The sequence below is a fragment of the Mus musculus genome, chromosome 7 (genome assembly GCF_000001635.26).
Source record: "Mus musculus strain C57BL/6J chromosome 7, GRCm38.p6 C57BL/6J".
NCBI classification, from domain to species: domain Eukaryota; kingdom Metazoa; phylum Chordata; class Mammalia; order Rodentia; family Muridae; genus Mus; species Mus musculus.
This window is the reverse complement of record NC_000073.6, coordinates 38762041-38774502: the sequence shown is the minus strand read 5'-3', so window position 1 is coordinate 38774502 and position 12462 is coordinate 38762041. Positions and strand designations below refer to the sequence as shown.

The window sequence follows — 12462 nt, the reverse complement described above, 5'->3', positions numbered from 1 at the left end:
CAAGGTCTGTACTATCATATTTGTATCATATCCAAATAACAAGACTTTGAATTCTTCATTTACAGTTTGGATCATCTTGATCCTTTTCAGTATCTTATTGCTCCAGCTACCACTTCAATTATGATGTAGAATAGATATGAAGAAAGTGCACAGCTTTGTCTTCTTCCTGATTTTAGTGGAATTATATTGAGTTTCTCTCCATTTACTTTGGTTTTGGCTATTGACTTACTGTAAACTGCCTTTACTACATTGCAGTATGTTGCCTTTACCCTTAATTTCTCTGAAACTTTTATCACAAAGGAGGTTTGGGGACTGTCACATTTTGGGCACTGAGAGAGATGAACACTTCTTTTTTTCAGTTTGTTTATATGGTGGATTATATTGATGGTTTTTTGTTTATTGAATCATCGCTGCATCACTGGAAGGTAACCTGTGTGATCATGGTGGATGCTGTCTTCTTAGATTCAGTTTGCAAATATTTTATTTAGTACTTTTGCATCAATATTCATATGTGTAATTGGCCTGAAATTCTCTTCACTGAGTCTTTGTGTGTTTTAGGTGGCAAGGTAGTTGTGGCATCTTAGAATGAGTTTGGCAGTGTTCCTTCTGTTTCTATTTTGTGAAATAGTTTGAGGAGTATTAGCCTTAGTGTTTATTCAAAAGTCTGGTAAAATTTTGCACTAAAACCATCTGTTCCAGGGGGTTTTTTGGTTGGTAGACGTTTAATGACTGCTTCTACTTCCTTGGAGATGATAGGACTATTCAGATAGGTTACCTGATCTTAATTTAGCTTTGGTAGTTGGAATCTGTCTAGAAAATCATCTATTTTATTTAGATATTCCAATTTTGTGGAGTATAGGCTTATAAAGTAAGACAATGATTTTTGAACTACCTTAGTGTCTGTTGTTATATCTCCTTTTTTTCATTTGCGATTTTGTTGTGTACTACCTGATTGTTAGTTTGGCTAAAGGTTTGTCTATCTTGTTGATTTTTTCTAAGAACCATCTCTTACTTTTGTTGATTCAATTTATTATTCTCTGTGTTTCTAATTGACTTATTTCACCCCGATACTGATTATTTCCTGATGTCTATTCCTCATGGGTGTGTTTTCTTTCTTTTTTGTCTAGAGTCATCATATGGACTTTTGCTAGTTTGAGAAGTCCCAATCTCTTTATGACGGCACTTAGTGCTATAAACTTTCCTCTTAGGATTGTTTTCATAGTGTCCTGGAGTAGAAACTTAAGGGTTCTTTGGAAAGGCAGTTGTATTTGATGGTGTTTTCTTGGAGCAAACATGAAGGAGTGTTTTTGTGAAGTGGACACAGGTGAAAGGCTAAGACAGACTTGTGAAAGAATGTTTCATTGAAGCAGGTACAGGAAAAATGATGTTCTGCTAAAGCAAGAACATGAAAGGACAGGTGATCAAGGATTCTTCACTAATAGGAGGCATATATTGGTCCACCCTGCACTGAGTAGTTAAGCTCTATTTGTTGGGACTCCATAGAAAGGAACATATCAAAAAACTTCTGGTTATGTGGTGCAGTTCATTGCCACTTCTGTGGACTTGGGCTGATTGGCAGAGTGATGTCAAGTGATTCTAAGACAGGCTCACATGATGAGGCAAGACGCATGAAGGACACATGATGTTTAGAGGGAGTATAAAAAGAACTAGATAGACAGTGATCGAGGCTGAGCTAGTTTTGCTTATAGAGCTAGTTGTGGAATGCTTGTTGGTCTCACATCTTTTCAGGTCTGTGATTTTCTGAGAGAGGCAAACTTCTTCTGGAGTTCTTGCTGTCCCTCCTGCTGCCTTGTGCTGAGGCTGAGAGGTGTGGTTGTCTCTGTTAGGTTGTGCTACCCTTATTGATTCATGTTTGCTATCCAAAACCTACTGAACTGGATTGCTGTTATATCCATGAAGTGTTTACAAGTGGATCAAGCTGTGCTGCTAACCTGTGAACTGAACTGCTGATTTACAGACAACAGAGATGGGACTTGCTCCAAAGCACCATTTCTAAACAAGTTCACTTCCTCCATATCCTTCCTTTTCTACTAGTAATCCTTTCTCAGAGGTCATAGGCTAAAAGGGATTTTTTCATGAATTTGTGAGATTTCTGTTATTGTTGATGTCAGCTTTAATCCATGGTAATCTTATTTTTTTTAATTTTTTATTAGGTATTTTCTTCATTTACATTTCCAATGCTATCCCAAAAATCACCCATACCCACCCCCCACTCTCCTAACCACCCACTCCCCCTTTTTGGCCCTGGCGTTCCCCTGTACTGGGGCATATAGTTTGCAAGTCCAATGGGCCTCTCTTTCCAGTGATGGCCGACTAGGCCATCTTTTGATACATATGCAGCTAGAGACAAGAGCTCCGGGGTACTGGTTAGTTCATATTGTTGTTCTGCCTATAGGGTTGCAGTTCCCTTTAGCTCCTTGGGTACTTTCTCTAGCTCCTCCATTGGGGGCCCTGTGATCCATCCAATAGCTGACTCTGAGCATCCACTTCTGTGTTTGCTAGGCCCTGGCATATCCTCACAAGAGACAGCTATATCTGTGTCCTTTCAGCAAAATCTTGCTAGTATATGCAATGGTGTCTGCATTTGGAAGCTGATTATAGGATAGATCCATGGATATGGCAATTACTAGATGGTCCATCCTTTCGTCACAACTCCAAATTTTGTCTCTGTAACTCCTTCCATGGGTGTTTTGTTCCCAATTCTAAGAAGGGGCAAAGTATCCACACTTTGGTCTTCGTTCTTCTTGAGTTTCATGCGTTTACAAATTGTATCTTATATCTTGGGTATTCTAAGATTCTGGGCTAATATCCACTTATCAGTGAGTAAATATTTTGTGAGTTCCTTTCTGATTGGGTTTCCTCACTAAGGATGATACCCTCCAGGTCCATCCATTTGCCTAGGAATTTCATAAATTCATTCTTTTTAATAGCTGAGAAGTACTCCATTGTAGATGCATGGGGTTATTTCAGTCTTCTTGTATCTGTTGGGATTTGCTTTGTGACCAATTATATGGTTAATTTTGGAGAAAAGCTCCATGAGGTGCTGAGAAGGTGCATTCTTTTGTGTTAGGATAAAGTATTCAATAGATACTTCTTAGGTCTATTTGAATCATAATGCTGTTAGTTTCTCTATTTCTCTGTTTAGTTTCTGTCTTGTTGACCTGTCCATTGGTAAGAGTATGGTGTTGTGGTCCTCCACTATTAATGTGTGTGGTTTCATGTGTAATTTAAGCTTTAGTAATGTTTCTTTATGAATGTTGATGTAATTGCTTTTGGGACACAGATGTTCAGAATTAAGATGTCCTCTTGGTAGATTTTTCCTTTGATGAATATTAAGTGTTCTTCCCTGTCTCTCTTGGTTGCTTTCAGTTGAAAGTCTACTTAGTTCGATATTAGAATGGCTACTCCAGGTTATTTCTTGGGTCTATTTCCTTGGAAAAGCTTTGCCTAGCCCTTTATACTGAGATAATGATCATCTTTGTTGGTGAGATATGTCTCTTATACACAACAGAATGATGGATTCTTTTTATGTAATCATGTAATTATTCTATTAGCCTGTGTGTTGGGAAATTGAGTCCCTTGATGTTGAGAGACATTAATGACCAATGATTTTTAATTCCTGTTATTTTGATGTTAGTCTTGGTTGAGTGTATATGTGAGTGCATGCGCATGTGTGTGATTTTGTCTTCTATTGGGTTTAATGGTGTGAAATTATTTATTTCTTGTGTTTTCTTGAGTTTAGTTAACCTCATTGCATTGGATTTTTTTTCTGGTATCGTCTGCAGGACTGGGTTAGTGGAAAGGCATTTAAATCTGGTTTTGTCATGGAATATCTTGGTTTGTCCATCTACGTTGACTGAGAGCTTTGCTGGATATTGTAGTCTGGGCTGATAGCTCTGGTTTTTTGCGGCATGCAAAAGAACTGTGCCCAGGACATCTTTAGTAATGAACTTTATAAAAAACATTGCCATGATCTTTTAGGGAAAATGTCATAGGAAGAGGAACACCTATGCCAAAATATTACTTCCTTTAGCCAGCTAACACCTCAGCCTTCATAGCTTCTACCCAATCTTGTCTTTTACCTCAGATCCTTACCTTGTCATTGGCTACTCCCTGGTTTATGACATCATTTTCTCTCCTACCCTACCAGCATCTGGTAGAATCTTGGGGGTTCCATGGAGCTACCTGTAAACAAATTGGATCACAGGCAACCTATGACCAGTGAGAAATGTCTGCTAGTGGACAGAGGGACCAGTTTGGTGAGAAGATCAGTCAAGGACAACCATTTATCCTGCTCCATTGTAACATGAATTACTGCTATTCCCTCCCACCCTTGCCTTGACAATGTCAGGTAAGGAATGAAGCTTTAAAATGTTGATCATACCTTTCCTTATCTTTAGTATAAATTTAAATCCTCAGAAGACTATGGATACTAAAGATACAAATATCTCAAGTTGAATAGCACATTTAGTTTTGGTTCTTAATAAGAATATGATTTTGGACTGACTATTTAGTCTCAACTGTTTCTTCATCTGCTTCAGGGAGATACAGTGTATGCTCTAAGCATAGTATAGTTGTGTCTTAAGAGGCAAGGAAACAGGAAAAAATTTCAGGTAATTATTGATGTTGTTAAATTTAACAGAAACATAAAGTAGAAAAGTGTGAAGAATCTAACAGTCCATACCATGATTGGGATGGTCTCCCTCCACTACTGCTTCCCTGTTACTGTTCAAATTCAGTGCTTTTCTAAATGTATCTTTCACACAGGTATGGTGGCACACCTACATTCGTATTTTATGTGGGTACTATAAACAGATTCATCAATGAACACAGTATGTAGTGGTTGAAATAATGAAGATCAGATTAAGTCTACCTTGGACTACAGTAGCCCTGCCTTGACACAAACAAAATAAAAAATACAGGATGAGAGTGAATACCATGTCTAGAGAACTCAATCTATCTTAGTTAAAAAGAGAATGTGGGAGAATCTAAGAGGGGACTGGAATCTGTGAAGTCAGTAAATGCAGTGAAAGAAATCTTGAGGCTGTTATATGAAAGACAGACCCACAGGAAATGGAGAGAGCGAAACAGTCCAAAGTATAAAGATGAGGGGCTAGAAAACATAGATATCAAATAAGTCAAAACTCAGAGAATATCCTAAAGGAACACCAAGATAATTAAAGACCAAATATTTCAAAGAACCACAGATTCAAAATGAAAAAGAATCAAGGCATTGCAATGTCCCAAGTCTTGTCTAGGCAAGCACACTGTTGAGGTTTGTCTGGGTGCTGGTTCCATGTTATATATAGAGGACACAATCCCGCTCTGTTCCCTTGTTCCTACTATCTATCACATCTTGTGAAGAGTTTGCTAAGATTTGTGTACACAGGTTTTGTTGGATAATATCAGTTGGGGCTGGCAACATCACAGTCACTTGTTCTCTGTATAACGCTAACTGACACAGAACCTGGAATTCTCACAATGCTGCCCCTCCAGAAGAGTCATAGGTAAGTAACAGTAACAGAGGAAGAATCAGTCTTATTTGGGGTTGAATTTCTAATATGTTAGCAATTCTCAATGTGTCAGCCCTAAACACACAAAAGTACCCTGAAATATTATCAACAAGTCATATAAATGTCTAGCAGGTATACTTAAATGATAAGAAGTCATGAATTATAGAAGGAGTTGTAGTGGCACAGGAGGACTTAGAAGGGGTAAGGGATAATTAAGAAACCCAGAATTCACTTATGAAATTCCATGATATATATTTTTTAAGATCAGAATAAAAGTTAGGCTGGTGGATTTGGTAGACATCCATGATAGTACAATTCTAGAAGCAGAGTCAGGCCAAGACCAGTCTTTCTGATTCTAAGGCAAGCCATATCTAAGTAGAGAGACCTGTCTCTTTACATAAAGTAAGATATGCACAAAACAGGGCAAAGTTAGGGGCATGAGAAGTTGTCTCAGGCTCTCCTACCCCTGAACACTTTTGTTACAGTACCCAGATATGAGGTTATATCAGAGTAGGTATGAGAGCAAGATAAAGCAGGTGAAAACGAACTGTGTTTAGAATAGAGCAAAGGTTACCAAGTCAACTAGGCACTGATTGCCCACACAGGAAGAACAGATATCAAGTGAGTGTCATCATGTCCAGTACCAAGAATTAGTCTGAACATTTGGAAATATTCGAGGGAACACTGGTCTAGAACCACTCTCCCAGACAGTAGGACCTGGAGCTAGCTCCCCAAATGTCACTAGAAAACATCCATCTCATTTTCCCACTGTCCTCTTCCTTCCCTACAGAAAATTTCCAAGGCACACCTATTTTTGATACAGAAAGCACTCTACAGCTCTCTCTGCCTGTGCTGAACAATTCCACACCCTCAGGAATAGTGTGCAACTACGCCAGTGCCTCCTTCCCACCTGTGAGTTCAGCATGGCTCCTGCCATCAGCATCCAGAACTTCTCTCCAGCCACTCATGGGCACTGACTACCTTAACCCAAATTCTAGCATGACTATGCTGACAATGCTGAGTGACCAGAGCCAGGTCTCCAACTCCACACTCTCCTGTCCAGGTATTCTTGAGTGGAATATCACAGGAAGCACAGACTGGAGGGCACCTGCACCCTAGGAATTCAATGTTTCCTGGACACCACAATGTCCTTATCTACATCAGTCTAGTGTAATAAAATTTTAGATCGAAATGCCATAGCACTTTCTATACAACATTGTCTGCTAGCTTTATTCAGGCCACACTACCTGTGGTGCTAAATCAAGAATATAGCCTGGTACATTCATACCAGGAGGGTAGCCAGATATATTACTATGAGCACAACAGCCTGGGACCTCTGATACCTGGGGAACTCAGACAATGCCTTCAGGACTATGGCTCTGCTTCTTCCCCTGAGAGTCAGGCCTCTGCCCCATCACCAGAGATGGTGATGGTGCTAAAGAAATGTCCAAACACCTCTCTCTACCTCTGCCACCATGTATTGCACATTTGCTCAAGCCATGCTGTACAACAGTCTTCCTAGTAAGTAGTGAGTCAGGAGGGGAAGGAGTGGGATCTGCAATCCACCTTTCAGTAATGGATGTCCCACACAGAGGGAGAATGTGGGTCCTTCCAGGTTAAGTACAGCTGTGGCTTTCCATCCTCACCTTCAGGCTCTATCATGAGAGAGCGTGCAAGGCATAATGAGTAGTATCCACACTAAGTTAAGTTATGCCCACAGAGCACACCACACTCATACATCACTGCCCAATGTGATCAGTCTCATGTCCCAACAACACTGTAATCAACTCTTTCCTGGTATGTTGCTCAGAGCTATAGTAGACACCAAAGAATTGTGTGTGTGTGTGTGTGTGTGTGTGTGTGTGTGTGTGTGTGTGTAAGTATGTGTGACTGGATCATCCATAAGTTAAAATTTTTCTGCAGATTAACACAGCAAAGAACCATGCTAGAGAACATATTCCTCCCAGATCCCAAACACTTGTCCTGGAATTCTCTTACGCTTAAAATAATATAGTGAGTTAGATGCAGTGCATGTACCACTGCTGAAATTGCCATTCTGTGACTTCTTTTTTTTTCTTTTGCTGTGTACTTCAGAGGAGACCCATGACAAAAAATTTAAGATCATGTAGACATGTTCTCTAATACTGAGACACACGCAAACCCAAGGATTTCAGTTTCTTATATCAATTTTCATGCCACTTGTAAGAAGCTTGTGAAACATGGGACTGGAGGAAAGCCTCTGTTGTTGAAATTCTTGTCTGGACTGGATTTGGATATCTAAACCCATGTAAACATCCAGGCTTCTGAGAGTATCTGTGTAATGCTGTTGGCACAAGTTCACAGAGACAAGTTCTCAGAAGTTATTGACCAGATAACCCACCTAATAGTAAAGCTCCAAGGAAATGAGAGGCAATTTATCTTTTTATACAGAGGGGAAGGGAAGTAAGGACCACACGCCAAAGGAATTCTGCAACCTTACCATGTTGGCTATGCATCCACACATCACACAAACTCAAAGGAACACAAAATCATCTGAGAAATCCTGACATGGCATGGATACCAGAAACAACAGAGCAGTCACCATCTTTCTGCAAACATAGCAGGCAGCTCATAGAAATGCCTTTCCCATGGCTGCAGAGGCCAAATTGCTGTTCACCACCAAAGAAGGTCAGGACAGGAACTCAAGCAGGTCACGATACAGGAGCCAATGCTAAGGCCATGGAGGGATATTTCTTAATGGCTTTCTCAGTTTGCTCCCATATAGAAATCAAGACTGCCAGCCCAGGGATGGCACCACCCACAATGGGCCCTCCCCCTTTGATCATCAGCTAAGAAAATGCTCCACAGTTGGATTTCATGGAGGCACTTCCACAACTCAAGCTCCTTTCTCTGTGATAACTCCAGCCTGTGTCAAGTTGACACACAAAACCAGCCAGTACAAATGACCCTTGTCAACTTGACACACAAACTTCACTATTAAGTTTCAACCCTTACTTTCTTATTCATCTCCAAGATCCAAATAACTTTAAAAGTCCCAAGGTCTTTACATATTAAAAGTTCAATCCTTTTAAAATTGCCAATATCTTTTAAAACCAAAGTCTTTTAAAAATTCAAAGTCTCTTAACTGTGGGCTCCACTTAAAACACTTTCTTCCTTCAAGAGGGAAAAATGTCAGGGCACAGTCACAATCAAAAGCAAAATCAAACTCTAACCGTCCGATGTCTGGGATCCACTCATGATCTTCTGGGCTCCTCCAAAGGCTTGGAACACTGCTCCAGCTCTGCTCTTTGTAGCACACACCTTTTTTTCTAGGCTCCAGATGCCTATATTCCACTGCTGCTGCTGTGCTTGGTGGCCATTTCATGGTGCTGGTATCTCCAAAACTCTGCTGTCTTCCACTGCAACTAGTCCTCATAAATAGCTTCTCATAGGGTCTCATCATAGTGGCAAGCCTCAATTCCTTTGCAGGACTCCTTCAGTTCTTGGCCATCAATTGCAACTGAGGCTGCACTTTCACCAATGGCCTTCTGTAGCCTCAGATGCTCTTAATGCCTTCAACACCAGTACCACCTGGGTGACTCTTACACATTACCAAGTCCAGCTACAACACAAGGTACAAACTTGCCTATCTTCCTAGAAGATTTCACCTCACAATGTTGGTCTCCTTTTAATCACCGATAATTTCTTAGCTCCAGCTAACCAGCATCAATAGTCCCACTAACACAAAGATTCACTTTAGTGGTTCTGGTATCTTGTTCATCACAGCTGATTCTTCAGCCCCAGCTAATCAAAACTGATATTTCACAAGTCAGGCCTCCATCTTCTGCATTGATCTCAACCATGTCTTCCAAGCTCCTACACAACATCCCACAGAGCATTTAACACCGAATGGATCTTTTAGCCCAAAGTTCCAAAGTCCTTTCACAAACAAGGTCAGATTATCACAGGGATACCCCACTATGCTGGTACCAATTTCCCTGTAGTGCTACAAAAGGAGAAAATCTTATTTACCATGTACTGACTTCTTCCTTGACTCTTTTGCAGTGGTGGAACTGGATACATCCCTGGGATTGTCGCCTTCAGGCCAAACACTTTCTCTGCTACAGAGTCCAGAATTATACATCACTTGCACCACAGTTTCCCAGAGGAAGACACCATCTGTTGATGGGGACCGGCCATTAACAACCCCTATCCCTAGCCATGCAGAATTCCTCGCCTTGCCTGCAGCTCCAAGATCTGAACAAACAGAGATTAAAAACATGCATGAGATGGAAGTTGAGCACTTGATGCCTCGGGATGCCTATGAGGATACTAAAGAAAATCAAGACCCATCATTCCTCCCTTTATCACACCCTGACTTGCAGCAGACTCTGCACTGCACTGACACTGGGAGAATAAGACAGACATCTGCTTCTGACAATGCCAGCTTGGGAGGCATCCGCCTAGGTCTGGAAGAGAAAGGAACACTGAACAGTTTGATGGTGTCTACTATTGACTTTGCAAATATCACTACATTGGTGGCAGATATTGACCTTCCCCAACTCTTCAACTTCCTCACAGGCCTAGATCAATACAAAGATACAAACAGCAATTGAATCCAAAAACTCCACAGTCATCTGGAGGGATCAGGCCCAAGAAAATTCCAGAGTCATCAGTGGGTCCTCTGACCAGGTGAGAAAGAAAGACCATGACGCCTCTGAGTTGATTGATGGAGCTCCTCAGGCCAAAATCCAAAACTTGGATCTGGTGGAGGGAGAAGGGGCTATGGCCAGTGTTGGGGTCAGTGGCAGGGCTATTGACAACATGGCTAAGGACTTGGAGGACAAAGCTCCCAAAGTGCCACCCATCATGCCCTGCAGAGCTAGGGGACAAGGGCAAGACAAGACCAAATGGACCAGAGAAAATAATTCCAAGAAAACAGAGGAGCTCAAGAAGTCAAGGACAGAGTCAAAGCTGAAGAGAAGCCCACCATCCCCAAGCCAAGATAAAGAGGGATCTACCCGAGCTTAGCCACAGCAGCTTCAAAAAGCCTAGAACCCACCTTGGCATGCACATGCTGAAGTCTGTGCAGGTCTTCCACCCTCTGGGGATGAAGAGTGAGAAGAAAGCTGCCACCACTTCTTCCCGGGCTCTGGAAACTTTTAGCAACAACAAGTATCCCGGGCCAGGCCCAGCCACAATAGTACTACAGGATATGCCACATGAGTGCCAGGGCCCTGACAAAACTCCAGGCAAGGTTCAGAGAGCAGAGAGCAGTGCTCTCAAGGAGTGTCCATCTTAGTCTCAGTATGAGCTGCCCCCAGCTGGGAAGGTCAGGTTAGTAGCTCTGCCTTTCCCAACCCAGGACCATCCTCAAGCCAGACCTGTTTCTAGAAAGCCCCTCAATCTGGCTTCACACAGGCCCACTACAGCTTACTCTGAGAGGTGTCATTTTCTCTCAGCTCAGCTTACCACACTCAAGCCATCCCAACCACCTTCTATCAGCAAATCTTTGATGGCTTCTGCCAAGCCAGCTCTGCCAATTTCTTCCAGTTCCACACGATCTAATGTAACCAACATCATCTACATTAGCACTGTGCCTCAGTCAGGCACCTTGAGGCCTACATCCTATAGAGAACCATCTCAGACTTCCCTCCAGATGGAGCTTCTTTCTGCTGCCAAGAACAAGGTTCCAGCACCTCTTGAACCTCAAACTCAATATCTGTTGCAAGACTTCAGCTGCCAACCCATTCCATGGAGAAAAGTTGACATTCTGGGACCAGTTGTCTCACAGCCCATCACAAAAGAGCAGAGGCCAGGGAGGGAGGCCATGAAGAGGAGGGCTCAACAGGAGTGAGAGAATGCTGCCAAGTATACCTCTCCTGGGAAACTGCAGCTTTTTCTCCAGAGGGAAAAAGATATGGAAATTTCCCCATATTATGGCTATGCAATGTAAGAGCTGCCCAGATCTTTCAGTGTGGACAAGGATAAATATAGACACTGATACATACGTATACATGAGTAGTATATGAATGTGTAGTAGTGACATGGGTACATCTGTGTTATGTAAATGTTTGTTTATAAAAATTGACAGACAAATTTTCTATCATACTTGTAAATATTTGACTGGAGAAATTTAAGTCAATCCTTTAATTCATGGTATATAGTGGATTTGTTTTTATTCTCATGACTGATTTTTAAAAATCTAGGTTGCTCAAGTGATATATGTTACATAAATATATCATATGATATAAAATTCTGATAATATTTATTATTAAAGCAATTCATCAATAGCTATAGTGGTAATAAATTTATTCTCCTTGATATTTTCATTGTACTAGTCACTGAACATGGTGTGTTCCCTAAAATTTATACTGTAATCTGAAGACACTCGAGCTGTTACCAGTTCCTCTCACCCCAGCTCTTACTCATTATTCTGTAACAGAACTTTTCCTGCAATTTGTGAGATGAAATACAGGCTTTCATGTATATACAACCTAGCACTCATACACGAGAAAAACATTATCAGGATGAATATGTTTCTGAAATGGATTGAATTAGATAAATGTATTTGTCTCAAGTTGTATCCATTTCTGAAAATAATTTATTTTAAAGTGTGTGTCTCCTCTGTATATATTCTTTGGCAACATGTGTGTGTACTTCCAACAAAACAAGATAAGGGTGTCAGAACTCTGGTTCTGGAATTGAGGAAGGCTGAAAGGCACCATGAGAGAGCTAGTAACTCAGACTGGGGTCTCTCCAAGAACAATATGCTGTTGTGTATGCTGAGACATCTCACCTGGCCCAGGCAGAATGCAGATTTGTGTAAATAACATGATTTCATTTTCTTTATGGCTGAAAATACATCTTTATCTATGTCCAACATGTTTTCCTCACCCATGATGAGGCTTTTGAACACCAAGCTTGTTTTTTTTTTTAATTTTGCAAT

General features: G+C 41.1%; 1 pseudogene across 1 annotated transcript; it reads left to right on the top strand.

Annotated features, from left to right (window-relative positions):
- Positions 1-4198: 4198 nt before the first annotated feature.
- Positions 4199-12097, top strand: Gm21276 (predicted gene, 21276; annotated as a pseudogene). Its single transcript, NR_073038.1, has 3 exons — positions 4199-4372; positions 6325-6597; positions 9579-12097. The product of NR_073038.1 is annotated as a predicted gene, 21276 (transcript).
- Positions 12098-12462: the final 365 nt, after the last annotated feature.